The 17,192-nt window shown below is 41.6% G+C and overlaps 1 protein-coding gene across 3 annotated transcripts in view; it reads left to right on the top strand.

Moving 5' to 3' along the window:
• adgra3 (adhesion G protein-coupled receptor A3) overlaps window positions 1-17,192 on the top strand; it is a 148,514-nt gene that overhangs the window by 40,623 nt on the left and 90,699 nt on the right. For all 3 annotated transcript variants that reach the window (XM_037758705.1, XM_037758704.1, XM_037758706.1), the window contains one exon: window positions 6,139-6,198. The gene's annotated coding sequence lies outside the window, so the exon portion shown is untranslated. The remainder of the gene's footprint in view (window positions 1-6,138; window positions 6,199-17,192) is intronic.

The raw sequence follows: 17,192 nt of genomic DNA, 5'->3' as shown, positions 1-17,192 counted from the left end.
AGATGTCTTTTTCTGTGGGTCGAGAGGAAATCGTGTAACGCTGAGCACACACTACACGAGAATCAAACCGATTTTGGGCTTGATTCCCCCATCCCGACAATGGTCAGCAAGGCCCGGATTATTTGATGGTTTTAAAGATCATCTTGCCAGATATTCTTGTGGTGTGAGGTACGTTGAGTGTTTCTTACATCCCTCGATCTGCTCAGAAGTCAATCCTTGCCGCACTGATTTTCAAATATTTAACATGTTCAACACATACGATGGGATATCCTGTTGTGTGTGGGGCACTCCGAGGACAGCCGATGACGCAGTCACGTGGGAAAGAACGATAGCCAATTGAGAACCAAGCTGACTGAAGAAGGAAGTCACAACAACCACAGTCATGGCGGCCGCAAATGTACCATCTACAGTTCATGGTCACGTCGTCCATTTTCACAAAGTAGTGCAAAAACTAACATCGCTTATTCGCTGTTTGTTTACACTAAATTCACATTTGATCACGAGAGATTTTGCAAAATTTACGGCTCTGAGAGTCGAGACTCTTGTTGGTCACCACGCACTATAGGAACAAAAACTGTTAAATTGATCATAACATGTGTGTCTTTCACATTTTCAACATCTGTTAAGATTTGAAAAATCTTTTAGTCTGGGCCAGCTTTAAGCCTAATAAAGAAAAGAAAACATTAGACTGCTTTATGCATGTACCCAAATCTTAAGGATCAAATTAGTTTTCAGGCAAAAATTTCTGTACATCCACAAAACATGAATAGACATGTTCTTTGTCTTTTCTGTAGAGTTCCCAGCTAAAAAGTAGCATTGTTAGCGATGGACCTAGTTTCTCTCCCTTGTTCTCTCTCTCTCTTTGGTCTGGTAGTCAGTTATTGGGACTTCTGGGGTTGAAAACAGTCACACACATACAGTCACACACACACTAGAAGCATCCACTGCCCCAGTGGAGCTCAAGGCCATTCACACAGCTACTGGACTGGGCGTGCTAGAGACTCCGATATGGCCTAGTGGTGCGAGCCACACGTGGCTAACACCATTGTCCCATATTAATACACTATCGACCCACCCAGACATGCTTTGTCAATGCAAGGTGCCGCCACACCAGATTTTCTCTGGGCCGTATTGACGCGGGGGGCACCAGAGAAAAGCAGTAATGGATACATAGTCGGCAATAAGAACCTCAGCCAAGCTTGGAGAACAGACGGAGAGTTTTTGTTTTTTTCTCATCCCATAATCTTTGAGCAGCTCAAGGGTCCTATAGAAAGTATCCGTGCAGTCCTGTTCTCTGGCCAGAAGACACAGCCTGGGATGTCCACAGAGGTTTAGGGTTGCTATTTCAGTTTCTCGGCATGATGGATTATTTCTCGCGTCTCCTCCTGTCGCCAGCCATGCATCTCAGCCGCCATACCGATTTGGCAAATATGAATGTATATGTTTATATTTATGGGTTCAGATATAGGGGGTGAGGGGAGGTTTATCTCAGCACTTTGCCGTCCCCTGACGCCTTCTCTATCTGTAAATATCTGCAGACGGCCATGTCAGGGATTTATGTGAAGGTGACAATGCCAGAACTAGATGTCCGACTGTTTCAGTCGACTCCATATCAGAGCTGTGTGGAAATAAATGAAACGGATGACACAAATTCAGCAAAGAATGCATATTGTCACAAAAGCACGACGCATGGTAGTGTTACATTCGGATACATGCTAATCGAATGCTGTATAGGCCAGCCTGAACCCCCGGCACCATGGAAACGATGCCAGCCAATAGAAAGTCAATTAGGATCCTTTCTCTTGGTGGACACACAAATTTCCCGGTACAACAGAAATATGTTTGCGTAGAGAGGTGTGAACTTTAAACCAAGAGACCGGTATTCTAGGGTTGGGCCAATAGACGATTACTTCGGGGATCGACGATGGTCAGAATGATCACCAATAGTTGATGCCTTTGCCAATCTCAAGACGATATTTGGCTCATTTTCCCATTAATGTAATAGTAATTAGTATTAAGTAGCAGTAGTAGTAGTATTAAATTACTATTAAATTTGCCCCGTCATAGTTTCACGATGGCATCCCCTACATATAACCAACACTTGCGACATCGACGGGCGTGTGGGCATCACTATGGTTTTACGACAAAAATTAAGATTTTTATTTTCATGAATAACTATATTTATTATAATATAAATAAACAATTGGTCCCTGATATTGTTGGCTTAAAAGTGTTTAGTCAGTTTCACTACAACGAGAGTTACCTGTGTGAAAAGTGTATTTCTTTCTATATTTATTTGTTCATTTGTTACCTCAATGCAGAAAATGAGAGCGATCAGGACCCCACAGAAGGTGGCGCTTTAGGCGACCGTCGCTCAGTCCTCCTCTCTGTAATTGTCTCAGTTCAAAAGTCAAAATTTAATGAAAAAAGATGGATGTAATCATTTCCAAAATTCACGTTTTTATCTAACGAAGTATTCTGCTTCAATCCATATTTGTTGGCATTTAGCCTCTCAAACCAGTTGTACCAAGCACCAAACTGTAGACAGACAAAGTTGGAAACAAGCTGATGAATAAAGTGAAGCATCTAGCAAGCTGAAGATTATGACCAAAAGAGAGTTAAAAGGACCGCAAATACTGGTCAGTTAGCCGGCAACATCTTCAATTGAGTGCTAATTTTGCTGTTTGTATTGTTTGCTAAAACGTCCCTCTGCTCCCATGTGGCCAAAATCCGTTAACCCAGATTCACCCACTGTCCCAGGTCAATGTATACTTTTTGTTTTTCGTATTTTGCACACTACCTTATTAAAATACAGTGACAATATGACTAATTTGCTAACACCGTGCCTATATGTTATACAGTATCTGTCTGTGTGACTTCCTCAGTGACCCATGATGTTGTTTTTATCGACCTCAAGTGAAACACAGGAAGAGAAATGAAACCGTAGGTTAGCATGCAGCTCTGAGAGACAAGCACCCATGTTTCCACACAGTTACAAGAATCTGAAAATTGCTTAACGCTTACACAGCAACAGCAAAGGCTGGACACAGCTGTCCAGCATGACAGTCCCTCAGTGTTGCGGTGTGCGCAGCATGCTGACGAAGAGAGGTCAGCCTTGGCTGCCAGGTTAGGACTCTGTAACTGAGTCCCAGTCTTCGGGGACGTAGGGTGATGTCCCGTGAGAGCTGACCTAAAAGCTTCAGGTGGTTTTACATTTGCACCCCTGCTTTTTCTGCTTGCTGCTGGAGGATAGATCACTAGCTGGATGGATGGGTGAACAGATAGAGGGACACAGCGGAAAGAGCCGACAATTTCATTTCCCATCTGCCACGTTAGTGCAGCATCAGCAAGCGTTTCATTCCCTAACCTATTTTGGTCTGTATTCCAACTTTTTTTTTTTTTTTTCCTCCTGTATCTCCCATATCAGCATGTTTCAATCAGCGTAAACAGAGGTTAGGTAGGTTTTTGAGACGGGGCAGGTGGCGTTTAGCCCCCATGCGGCGTCACCCACCAGACCTTTCTCTTAATCTGAAAGGCCGAGTGATGAGTCAGCATGAGGAGTGTGAGGTGTTGGGAGTGAGAGGTCTGGCTTATCGGGGTGTCAGCCAGCAGCTGGAGCCTCCATGCTGAGAGAGACCCTCACTGGCATCACGGAAAAGGATTGGCTTCATTAAAACATCCGAGGATTGGGTGACATCACTGGTTCTGATAAACCAGCTGAGGCCAACTGTGGAGATGTGATAAATGTCCCATATAACAACTCTAGAGTAAAGGATGGACTCTTTAAAGATTGTGTGCGGGGGATGTATACGTGGGAAATTTTGTCTTCACCACGCAAATCAGTCTAGAGGACGCTGGCTGTGTGCAGTTTATTCCACAACGAATTGAATATGTCTCATTGCGCACCTACCCCAGGAGAACTTTCCTTTTCACAACCAATCCAATCACTTTAATGCAATAATTTCCAGCACCAAAGCGTCATTACCGTAAAGGCAGATTGATAGACTGTCCGGGACAAATGGTTGGAGATACAATGGGAATAAAGTCACACAAACAGACAGCTCATTAATTTCCCCCGCCTGTGCTCGGGCCTAGCGACCTGAGGTTTTCACGCGGCGCGGGGAAATTTACTGCTTTGACAGACTAACCAAGCGAGCTCCGCCTAATTTGTATCCGCTCATATTTGTTTTTGTTTTGGCGTCATCTTTATTTTTTATTGCAAATTACAGAGTGCCCCGAGTAATCTGGTGGGTCCGCTGAATGCTAATGAGCTTCGCACAGGACTTACTGTTCTGGGAATACGAGCCGGATGTTTATGATTATTGGAACTTTTCCTCTCAGTCAATGTTTTCTTCTCCTTTCTTTTTTTTCCCTCCCTTTCTCTCTCCCTGCTCTCTTCTTCCTCTGATGAGCTTCCTGATCATCATAAATCTTGAGCCAGTGCTGTCCCCCGAGCAGAGCTACTGAGCTTGTAATCTACTGTACCTCCCATGCAACCGTTTTTTAGTGTAAAAGGGGGAATGCTTCAATGGAGTGTCAGAGAAAGGTCAGGATATTTTCAGTGGAAACAAATCCGCCCCAAAAAAATGGCAAAAAAGGAAATTCAATATATTTTGATGCACTATATAGTTGACTTGAGCTAAATAACAACCCACTGTCCTTACAATGCTGTCAGGTTGTGTTGAAATACTGTGGGTTAGTTGTGCAAGATTGTGGTTTGAAATTCCTTGTTAGTTAAAAAGTTATCCAACAAATTCTATTAAAATAACAAACTTAAAGGAATACTTCACTTTTTCATCAATTATTCATCCCGTGTTGTCTTGAATTCTTTAAGAAATTCTCGCATGCCTCCACAGTGAATGGAGAATCAAAAAAGGGAGAAAGGTCTCGATGAATTGAAGTAAACAGAGTGAGTAAAAGAGTCCTAAAACCTAGAAATTAGTGGCCATTTTTGCACTTCCGGTTCCATTGTCTCAAAGTCAATGGGTTTTTCGAATGGATTTTTAGTTAGATGTCTGTCTGTGTTTAACATAAGCTGAAGAGATTTTAACGTTTTGTTCTACGACATAAAATACGTCAATAAACTTACTCGTGAATTTTGAAGCTTTTACGTGTCTCTAACGTCATCACGCCAAACTCTAGCCCACATTTAGCTTAGTGGTGGTGACCTGAGGTCATGTGACCATGATGGAGTTTGTTTATATATATTTGTTTATATAACGTTAGCTTTTTACTCCTGCCGATTGCTTAAAAAATACAAAAGGCGGTGTTCATTAGTGAAGATTATCTCCCTGAACAAAACGTGTAAGTATCATAAACACAGGAGGCAGATAAAAAAATTAACAAAAGGCTTTTATTGCCAAAAATGTGCAGAGGAATTGATCAAGGCAAAAATGGGGCTCGGGGTAAAGCAACACAGACAGGCAGGCAGATATTGCAGCAGGCAGGGCACCTAGGCGTAGAGAAAACACATGTTAGTACAAATATCAAAAACACGAGCAGAACAAGCAACAAGAAAAACATGGAACGGGTGAGGCCGAGATAGTCTACCACTTGGGTTGAAACAACGAACTGGCGACGAGTGTCTGAGATGTCCGGTAGTAGTATAAGTAGTGTGCTGATCATCTGATTGCTGCCAGTTGCGTGATTGGTGTCGGGTGGATTGATTGCGTCGGGAATCTGCTAATGGGAGGAGAGCACACAAAACCACACACACCCACTACCATACATGCTGGAAAACAGGGAACAAGGTAACCAACACACTAGTAAACTGGAGTTATAGCTGTGACCATAACCGTTTGTTTGCCACAGAGCTTATTTTCTGCAATAATCCAAAATCCAGTGGAAAAATCCCATTGGCTTTTTGTCGATTGTGCCAGTGCGATGCTAACTTCCTGGTTGGCCTACAAAATACGTTATCCCTGGAGCACTCTATGGGGGCCACGTTTAACAACAGCAAAACTATGCATGTGTGCATGTGTTTTGTAAACAGTGAGCATATGACTGGATAAATGAGACTTGGATTATACTGCATGAGTTTTGTGAAAGTTTGTAAATGGATGTTTTGATATAGTTTTGCTGTTGTTAAATGCGGTCACTTCAATTCATCAAGACTTTTCTCCTTTTTTTTGTTTCTAGGTTCACCATGGAGGCATCTGACAAAAGAAAGTTTTCTTGAGGAATTCAAGTCAACACAGGGTGAGTAGTTGATATACAAATGGTCATTTTGTGGGTGAAGTATTCCTTTAAGCAACTCTATGCACGATCGCACAGCCAATGCTGTAGCTATGGCTGGTTTTTAAAAAGGAACACTAATGTCATTAAATCAGTAGACCAATTTTAAGTGCTGGGGACTAATCAAATGATTCCAAAAACTTGTCAAGGTTACGTGGACAGATGCAAAGCTAAATTAAATTTCACACTGTGGCTGCTTGAAGGAAGATTGAAAAGCACTAAATAGAGTTCACCTCACATTGCAGCTGGTATAACAGTCTGAGCTAATGCCTGCAAGAAATGCCTCACATCTCTCTCACACTCTTTCTCCAATATTGTCCACCTCTATTTGAAATAAAAATGTTCCATTTTCATTTCTTTACATGGCTCTAGGGGTGTGTGTCTTTGCCTCTCAGACAATTACATACCCATATGAGCCACGATTCAATTCAATGATGGCCGACAATGTGATGCTGCAATTTAAAGCCAGTTTAATATGATTCAGTATGCTTTAGTAATTCTGCTCAGATTTGATGTTTTTAAATATTCATGAATTAACAAATATTAGTTTTTAGTAAATTAAAAAATCAGAACTGGCCCAGATATGTCTACTGCCATGACAACAACAAGTAAACATGGGCAGTGATACCCAGGGTAATTCTTTATCCAGTCCTCATGGAAGATAGATCAAGGAGAATTTGGATCAGATCTCTGGTTGTGTATCAGTATAGCCATATCTAAAAGTCATTTCACCAGATACTCTAATCAGAACTGATAAGGAGAGATCATAAAACTTGCAAATAGTTAGGAACTAATGTTTTTACAAATTGCTATGAGCCAATAAGTTAGCTTAGCTCCCACAGACTGCCCCCAAGAATAGCTCCTTTTGACAGAAGACACTTTTCACAGCAGGAACAACACAGCTGTAGATAATATAATTAAATATGGCTGAATTTAATTTAACTTGCATAACCTACTGCGACACTTGAACAGAACAGAGTCATAGTTTATGTTATTGGTAGCACCTGTGCTTCTCCTCCTATACTGTGAGGGCAGAAGCCCCCCGGCGTCACCTTTTCCTTACGCAGAAGGTTTGCGCCTGTTTAACGTTGTGAAATGGTCACGGTTAACATTGTAACATGTGGATAACGGTGGTGGTTAATTTTAGACAATAAAACTACTTTGTTAGGGTTAGAAAAAACATATTAAAATAGTAATGTATTGTGACAGAACTTTGTCAGTGAAAAAATGTGAAATCACTCAACTTTTGGTTTCATACAGGACAGAAACGCTGGTCACCTGAGTAATAGTCCACCACCTCTCCCACCCACCATCTTGCTCTAAATACCATTCATATATACTATGGCTGTGGCTCAAAGAGTAGAGCAGGTCGTCCACCAATCGTAAGGTCGGCGGTTCGATCCCGGCTTGCTTGGTGTGTGAATGAGTATTTAGATCCTGACGGGCAAAGTTGACACCTTAGCAGCCTCTGCCATCAGTGCGTGAATGGGTGAATGCTGACATGTAGTGTAAAGCGCTTTGAGTGGTCGGAAGACTAAAAAAAGCACTATATGCATACAAATCCATTTACCATCCATTTACCATTTATATCAGTTGCTCGGATGGGTTTACATTGGAGTTAGTTGAAAGCCTGGTGCGTCTAATAAAGACGCTAAAGGGTGCCTTGTGCATCTGTTTCAAGACGCCGCGGGCCACTGCCCAAGCCTCAGTATTTGATGCACTGGGAGTAAGCGCAAGCTGCTACTATGACAATTCAAAATGTCTGCTGTGAAAAAGGCCTATCCACCAACAAAGCAACACCAGCCCAATCTCCTGGGGCAGATGGTAGGGGAGGTGGATGGGCCCAACAAACGCAAGGCTTTCATCCAGGAGACCGCTGATCGTGTACCGTGCGTTGGGATTCACCTTCACGTTACAATCAGCTGTTTCTTCGTGTCCCGTGTTGACAACATTCAGTTTCATTTTCACTTTACAAAAGTAGTAGTTTCAGCTGGGTTGAGTTGGGATGAGAACGTGATGGCAGCACACACAGCGCAAGAGCCTATAGCTTCCCACTATAACTAACGTAAGCGTAGCTTGGCTGTTTTCCGCTTCATATCAATGATTACAGTCAGTAGCCTGCAGTACTGAAACTTTCTCACGTCTTTGATTTTGTTTTCTCTTCCCTTTCTGTCTTTACTTTAAACAAGATAGGTATGAGTCTTAAATTCAAATCCTCCCTGAGGCTTGTCATAGCCAATAATACTGTATTTGTTGTGTTCACAAAGTGAAAAAAAAGCTACAGCTTATCACACACTGGGTGACATCACCAAACGAAGCAGGTGACACAGGCTTCAGATGAGTCTGCGAGATTAGGCGCTTCTGAAATGTTAATCTGTGGAAAAACAAACAGAGAGTCGCCCCGTTGGTCATGTGGGGAAGGAATCACGCCGCAACTTTGTTTGAATGAGATACAAAAAGTCCTCCTGCTATTTTACATTACGGGCACGCGTGTGTGTGCGAATGTGCACATGTGTGAGATTTAGTGTATGTGTCATTGCGCTCGCACACGTCATTAGTATGCATAGGAATGTGACTGATGACTTTCATTAACGGGAGTGAACAAGGATTAGGCCCCCTTCAGTGTTGCCTGCTTTCACCTTTACTTTTCTCTAATGATTTTCTCGCTACATCCTTTCCTCAAGGTTGACCCTGTCACTCCAATGGCCTACTCTTTCTTTTTCCTTCCTTCCTCATTCACGCGCTCACTCAAAACACACAACTCTCACTTACACTTACACAGATGTGCACCATGCATACACATTTAGCAAGAAGGCACGCTGTGTGTGTGTGTGTGTGTGTGTGTCAGTGCGCGCATGTGTGTGTTTTGTTAGGTAAACAAAGCCTGGCTCCTTTTATTATCAATGAAGCATAACCAAATCAATTTATAAACAGCCTTATCTGCTCACAGGAACGCGGGTAGCCCAGGAGCGATTAACTCCAACAGCCGTTAACTCTTTGCATACAAAACTACCATCGCTAAGCTATTTAAGCGATAGGGAAATGTGGGACGGAGGGGCGGGGGGGGACTGAACTTCATTTGTCCTCTCAAGTGTATGCATGTGCATGATTATGTGTGTGTGTGTGTGTGTGTGTGTGTGCGCGCGGTTGTTCCCCGTGATTGCATGTATGTAAATGCAAAGAGGTATATGTGCTGAGAGAGCGAGAGGAGGGAGAGGAAGAGTGAGCAAGAGTGGAGGAGGGGTTGGGAGGGGAGGTTGGAAGGGGAGGGGAGTGAATTTTCGACATGTCATTTCTGAAATTGAGTTTTGATAACTGACAATTTGTTCAGCTAGTGAAATGTCAAGAGTCCAAAAAGATTGATGAAGTGCATAATAGATGTCTCAGATTGACTCTCCGCTGTGGGCTTGAGTCCCACGCACGCATCAGACCACCGAAACGATACAGAAATGAGATCTCACACAAGACACACTTCGCAAACACACACAAACACACACACACACACACACACACACACACTTGACTGCTGGAGAGCACCTCTGATATGGAAAACTGGTCCACGTCAATTTAGTCGGGGTAGCTGTGATTTCTGCCTGAACACGAAGGTGTCATTCAAATGACGGTGGCCGCTGACTTGAGGGCTTGTAGATTTATTAGGAGGCTGAGGTGTTGTAATGGTCTATGCAGCGATATAAATGAGACCACATTAAGGTAAGCTGTATTTTTCTGACTACCACTAATGTGATCTGCATAATGTTCATGCACCAAAACGTTGATCCCCCACTGGTTTTACAGTTGACAACTTGCATTGGCTGCTGTTATTATTACTCTAATATGTCTGCCAAGCAGATTTTCAAAAATTTTTTTTACAAGCATCATATAGAGGTACACCTGTGCACAAGTCAAAGCATTGGGATTCTCTCGCAGTTTTTTTTTTTTTGCCGAAAACAGCCATCAGTCGAGTTCCCCGAGTGACAGTACAGACGTCTGCTGTATCAACACACACAGACTGTGTGTGTCTGTGTACTGTATGTGTGACAGCTCAGACAGACTGATCTCCAAACTTACAGGAACTACTGTGGTTTCTCCTCTACTTCTCTCTGCCGTTTCCTGTCTGTGCATAATGAAGTGAAGGCACACAGCTCGGGATAACCCCATTCTTTTTCTCATGTTGAAACATGAGCAGGCATACCTTCGCACACAGTTTGAGTCGCCTGTACACTGGCATTTGTTTCTCTCTACAGGCTTTGTGTGCATTTTTGCAGCATTCGCTATAAACCAGATGTAGAGTACATATGGTTATATAGTCTCTACTGCTGTCATGAAACACTGTGTCTTGTGGCAGCATTCTGGATAAGCTGCAGATAGAGAGGAGACCTTTAAGTGATACTGTAATAGAAAGAAACAATGATCTTCTCCAAGTAAGCTGGATAAACTGTTAACCCGTTAATCAAAGCTTTAAATTAAGAGGATCATAAACGTAGTTCTCAGGGTCGCATTTCCTTTTTTGAAGCCAAATTACTCAGTTTTAACAATATTTTGATATGAGACCAGATATCCTCTTAGATTTTGGATATCATAATATCGTATTATGGCGTAAGTATTTTCCTGGTTTTCATTAGAGTGCAGTGATGTCATTTTCTGAACTTACCAAACTGTTCTATTATTTGCCTTTACCCTCTTAGTCATTATATCCACATTACTAATGATTATTTATCAAAAATTTCATTGTGGAAATATTTAGTAAAAGCACCAATGGTCAACCCTACAACATTGTTGCAATATCGTTATTGAGGTATTTGGGCAAAAATATCACGATATGTGATTTTCTCCATTTTGCCCATCCCTACTATGTTTACTGTGTATCATGTGCAAACAGCCAGCGTTGTAAAGGGCAGTCTTGGCTTTGTTTTGACAGATTGTTGGAAAAGGCATGATGTCTAAAGGTCTGTTAAGCAGACTGTGAAGGCAGTTGCATTTAATTGAGGAGAATAGCAGTGTGTCATCTGCATAAGGATAATTACTTATGTTGATACTGTGCTGAGGTGATGCATGTTCTAATGTATGATGGGGTCCAACACAACCTTGCAGGACACCACAATGTATTTCATTACTCACAGAGATAGTGATAGACATTCACCGTTAAAAGGTGCAATCTTTTACCAGATTTACATCCACATTAAGGAATGTACAATATGTACACATATCAAGCCATAGATTTCAGACTTGGAAATGTTTTTTGTTTGATTAAAACAAACCAAACCTTTAAATCGAAGTTTATCAATACACCTTGTATAATTGCACATAATGCATATTAGTTATTTCATTATTTATTAGGTGCATAAAATAAAACATAAGGAGAGATATAGAATAACATACAAACCCTGAGGCCATGTAAAAGGAACCCACCTAACAATGAAATTAAAGACAGCTGTTTTACAAATTACAAACTGACACAAACAATTTTAAAATATCTAAAAGAAAGAAAAGAACACTATTTCCAAACAATAAATGGTAAATATAGAAGACAGGAAGGAAAAATAAATAAATAAAAAACAGGATAATAACAAATATTTGCCCTGCTTTCATACACTGTATTCATCTCATTTACATCATGAATAATGTAATCTCAGTTTGATAAAATGTAAAAATTCACCCTGTATGTACACTGAGAATGTTGTAGAATACATGCAATAGAGCAAGGGAGATAGCAAAAAGCAGGTATAGAGAGACTTCAATTGAGATAAATTCAGTTGTTTTCACACCATTTGCAGATTTCTCTCTTGTGTCAAGAAGAATGGGATTTTAAGAAACGCCACTAAATCAACAGACTTTATTTTTTTGCCAGTGCTCAGGCTTATAATATCTTTTGGCAGAAGAATAATTTGTTGCCCTCAGCCACTCACACTCGGTCCCCTAAATCCCTTCTCTTTGTTTTTATGGTGACAACCACAGATCATATTAAAAGCCTCTCATGCTTATGCAAAGACACATTATATCATGTTTTGGAGGGATGCTAGTCTTGTAACTATAAACATAAATGATGCTGCATAGGATAAGCATCACTAGTGGAGTGGCTCCCGAGCTCTAACACATTGATCACTGTCAACAATGTCATATTTTACCATAATCCGCAATATCAGGACACTCAGTAACTCTTAATTTCAATTTTCTATGCGGACTGTGGTAGATTTAAAAAGCCTAGTAAGGAAGCTAAAAGGTGTTGTAGGACAACATCCCTGAGCTCACAGGAACGAGCCAAGACATCTCTCTTCTGTATTTGTCTAGCTCAAGGGTGTGACTCACAAAGGTCACGCGTGTCATTAAAATTAAGGCATCGATAGATGAGATATTTTCACAAAGGTGACACTCTCCCATTCCAGCATAATTAGTCTCATTTTTATAGCGAGCAGGTCACTTAAAAGTCAATTCCAATGATCACGCCAGTGAATCTTTACACCAGGTGATATAAACCTGTTATGCCGGTAGGTACGAATCCCCAGCGCGCAACCCGGGTAGCCTCAGTAATACCTGACTTTAGGAAGAGGTCCAACTTTCCCTGTTATCTTTGAGTGTCCTCTGCGAGTTGTGTGGATGCGGCGCTCCAATAAGCCTTAAGGATATTGGGAGCCATCCAGGAAATATATCTGACATAACAAAGGAGTTTTGAAGAGCAAGAGCAAACGGCCTTGACGGCATCGAAGACACAACTTTATTTAGTGCATTTTTTGACATTAGTTATTGAGTCATAATTTATATGCACAAGTCACTTTAGCTGTTGTTACTCTATTATGGCACGTCACCACAAGACGTAAATTGTACATTATTATATCGGCGCAAGACAAACAATAATTTTAGTCTTATTATCCACTTGGTTTGGCTTTCTCTTCTGCGAGGATCCAATAAGTTTGCATCATGTGAGCGTGTGGGGGCTGCAGCAGCTTTCTGCAATCATTGCAACTGCTTCTAAAGTGTGTAACTAACAAACAACATTCTGCTCAGAGCTACACAGCAACATGTTTCCAATTTTACCCTCATTTGCACGGATTAACCAGTTCAAACTTTTGAAATAGAGGCAGGCGATTTGATGAACTATGAGAGTGGCTCCCAACCTATATTTTGCTTATTATATTTTGGGGAATTTTGTTACCTTTTGGACGGATCCAGGCAAGTTGTTTCCCCCTGTTTCCTGTCTTTGTTTGTTTACCATACAGACATTAGAGGGTTGTCAATCTTCTCATATAAGCAAATAAGAAAGCAAATGAGCGCATTTCCCAAAATGTTGAACTACTCCTTTAATAGAGCGCTCTAGGGATGACGTGTTTCTGTAGGCCAATCAGGAAGTTAGCATCGCCCTGGGTTCCCACAACAAAAAGCCAATGTGATTTTTTTCCATTGGGTTTTGGATTACTGCAGAAAATAAGCTTTGTGGCAATCAAACGTTTATGATACTTACACGTTTTGTTCAGCAAGATAATCTCCACAAATGAACACCACTTATGATTTTATAAATGTACAGTATATGCAATAGCCAGAAGTAAAAAGCTAACGCTAGGCTATAAACGAACTACACCACGGTCTCATGAGTGAGTATAAACAACGAGGTTGTAAAGCGGACGAGTTGGCGTGATGACGTATAGTAGTTTCATTTAGCCACTTGTTTGCAACCGCCCTTTTTAATACCCATAAAGGCTTCAACATTCACAAGAGGTGTATTTATTGATGTATTTTATGTCGTAGAACAAAACATTAAAATCTCTTAAAAGCTTGTGTTAACCACAGACCTTATTTCAGGCATTCAACTAAAAACCCATTGACTTTGAGACAAGGGAACCGGAAGTTCTAAAACGCTAACTCATTTCATTTCATTTTAGGACTCATTCCTGTAGCACTCTATTGACCTCTCATGACAGGTTTACAGAGTTTTGAAAAGGTGCAATGTTTCACAAGAAAGGAGATAATAGAAAAATACAAAAAATAAACATCATTTGCAGAAATTGGATTCTCTTTGGATTATTTTCTAACCTGGTAATCCTCTTGCGACCCCGTAGGTTAACCTCATGACCCTAGTGAGGGTCCTGACCCTTAGGTTGGGAACCATTGATCTGTGATACCAATCCTTAATACTGTAGCCGACTGATGTAAGCCAAATGAAAAATGAATAGTAATAAAAATGTCTCCACGTTCATTCATATTGCAGTGGCTGTTCGTTACGTGTAAACATCCAACATTACACAAGTTTTCCTTTGATTAGAATATAGGCCAGTGAGAACCGAGCTTCCATGTAAGGCCTCAGTGTAGCCCCCGATTTGTTCTACCGTATGCAGAGTGTATCTCCTGCGTAAACACACTATTAGAGTTTAGAGCAGAGGGGCTTGTGCAGCTCCTCTTATCTGCCAAGGATGCCTCTGATGGCTCCTGATTGAAATGCCAGCTCTGAAGTTCTGTGCTCAGCCACACGTGTAAACGCCGCAACAGAATGTAACTTATTCCCTCAAAGCGCTTGTTTTCTCTCCCCAGGCAACTGGAGATTAGTTAGTTCAAATTCTGGACGGGTGCTTTTTGAAGAAAGCCGTTTTCGGGGAGATGCGCATGAAAAATTGGCAAGCAAGCATTAATATGTATAATTAATTTTGTTGTTATCCACATATTTGAGCAACGGAGGGAGAGGCGCAGGCTGAATCCTGAGCCGGTGCTCGTAGGAACCCAGGGACGGCATGTGGATCATTTTTAACATTTACATTCCAATTCAATTTGCTCAACTGGAATTATCTGACTCCCCTTCTTGGTGGAGATTAATTCAGTTTCCTTGTTGTTCATTTCTAAGTTTAATAACATAACCCAAAGGTATTTCTTTTTTTGAACACAGAACATTTTGTGAGCCTTCTCTGCATTCTTGGTTATTTTTGTCTCCTTGTAGATTTCAAATTTGTTGCACTCCCTTTACATGAATATATATTTTAAATTCTCATTCTGAGATTATCAATATGTTCACATCTCGGCCAGCAGCCAGAAACCTGACAAGATAATCAGCCTCTGTGGCGAGAAAAAAATGATGTCCTCGCAGTTCGTCATCACAGTTCTTTATGTGAAAATGCACCCAGACTGTGGACACACACAGAAAACACAAAAACCTGCAAATGCTCACAAGAGGGGAAAAATTACCAGCAACAACTAGTGCATCTGCTCTTCCTTGTCTTCTCAATCAGGATCAATTTGACACCTGCTCATTGCACCGTGTCGCCGCAAAGGAATTCACAGCGACGCGCACAGACCCAGTTTCCCAGGTGCCTTGAGGCTTCGACGCCAGCCGCCATTTGTCTCATAGGTGGCTTGGAGCGTGCCGGGGTCGCTGGTCCCTTCTCCGCCACCCCCTCATCAGGATAATTAAGCTTTCCCAGCCTGCTGCACACAAATGGGGGAATTTCGCCAGCCCCTCCAAGTTGTAGAGATAGTCTGCAAATTGCCTCTGATTCGCCACCTGATTGTGCTATGATTATGTTGTCACTGGATGCTGTGATTATGATGGCCCGTAATTGCTGGTGTGCATTAGCTGCTGCACGACGCCCCCCGATTTCTCTGTCTACCTGTCTATGTATCTATCGACCTCCTCTCTGTCTATAAGTCGCTTTCTTTTTCCCTTCTCTGTGTCACCACTCCGCCTCAATTTCTTTCTCTTTTTCTCCACTAATTCAGACAAACACACAGCGGTTCCAGTTGTGAAACACTTTGATGTTCTTCGATGCAAGGGTTGTATGTTGTTTTTTTCCTGATGCAAAGACGTGCATTTTCTGCTCATAGCACTAGACAGTCATCCATGTATTTTATTGTGGAAAACAGATGTTGAGATGTTGATTAGTATTAAAGGGCAGGTCCATTATTTAGTTTTTCTATCATTCTATAGCTTCCCAATGGTGTTCCTTATGCTTTTAATTTTGCTTTAAGTACGCCTGTTTTAGCGTCAAAATGCTATTTTCCCAAGCCCTTCTAAAACGTTTTTCCCTTGTGTCTTTACGTAAGTTTCTGCATGATGACGTTCCTATATATATATATATGTATATATCCAGAGTCTGTGTGTATACCTACAGTAACTTAGATGGCGGTCAACATGCTCCCAGTTTGGAGAGATAGAGGCGAGTACCGCCACGGAAGCTAAGCTAATGTACTGCTGTGTGGACGCCACGTTGGTTCGGATCCAAGAGTCACACAATTACACAAACAAACTAACCGATCGATGCAGCGTTAGACGAGCAACTCCCGAGTTCTGCGAGGTAAAATTACAGTTTTTTCAATGGAGTCTGGTTGATTTGAAGAGCGTACACTTAAACTGATATATTTTTTTGGGTGGCTAAAATATGATCTTCCTCTACTCCCGTCCACAGCAGCTTTACCTCGCCGTCAGATGGCCCTTTCCGACGGGGAACTGAAGCTGATTGCTCTCTTTAAAGCCACCAGACTCCATTGGAAAAAACAGTAATTTTACCTCGCAGAACACGGGAGTATACATACAACCCCACTTCCAAAAATCCAAACTAACGCTTTCAGTTATTTCCAAAACTTAGCACAGCTAACTTTGACTCTAGATGCTAGCATTCACATTATTCATAACCTTATTCATTAGCTTACTTTGGTAACCTACGTCACTGCTTTTTGCTAACATCTGAGTGGGCGTTTCCATTTGAAAAACCCAGAAAAAAACGCAGATGGACACATCCTTTAAGGCTTACTCTGTCAGGGCGACCTTGACAGCAGAGATTCCACACTAGCACCTGAGAAAATTAAAGTCACTCACTCGCACACAGCATCTTTCCCAGGACATCTGGGTTATTTAATGATCAAGCCAACGTGTGTGTGTGTTTGTGTGTGTGTTGTTGGGATGAGATGGCAGTGGGGGTATTGTTTTACAAGATGTACAAACACACTTGTCCAACATGCATGCATACGAAGTGTCCCCTCGT

This window comes from Sebastes umbrosus, chromosome 22 (assembly GCF_015220745.1).
Source record: "Sebastes umbrosus isolate fSebUmb1 chromosome 22, fSebUmb1.pri, whole genome shotgun sequence".
In the NCBI taxonomy this organism is placed as follows: Eukaryota; Metazoa; Chordata; class Actinopteri; order Perciformes; family Sebastidae; genus Sebastes; species Sebastes umbrosus.
The sequence above is the reverse complement of the archived record's forward strand: the minus strand, read 5'-3'. Positions and strand labels throughout refer to the sequence as shown.